This window comes from Myotis davidii, unplaced genomic scaffold (assembly GCF_000327345.1).
Source record: "Myotis davidii unplaced genomic scaffold, ASM32734v1 scaffold2798, whole genome shotgun sequence".
Taxonomy (NCBI): domain Eukaryota; kingdom Metazoa; phylum Chordata; class Mammalia; order Chiroptera; family Vespertilionidae; genus Myotis; species Myotis davidii.
Genome location: NW_006289553.1, coordinates 463,430 through 463,741, shown reverse-complemented (window position 1 = coordinate 463,741; position 312 = coordinate 463,430).

Genomic DNA, 312 nt, shown 5'->3' with positions numbered 1-312 from the left:
AGCTGCTGGGTTCCCACCCACACGGAAGCAGTGGCGATGGGCAGGTGTGTAGGAGGCAGTGAGTCCCGCCCCCCCAGGGGAGCCGTGTTTGGTTCTGAAGTTCAGGAAGCGGCTGGCCTGCGGGCACCTGTCCAGGAAAGGGACTGGAGAGGATGCTGCCGGGGCTGTAAGGGCAGGGCTGGGGGGCCTGAGGGTGGGCCTGGCTGTGGCCACACCCTCTGTCCTCTCAGCTGGGCCCCTGCTGCCCAGACCACGCCCAGGCCGATGCCCAGAAGTGGCCTCCCCGGTTACCTGCCCCAAGGCCTCCAGTCG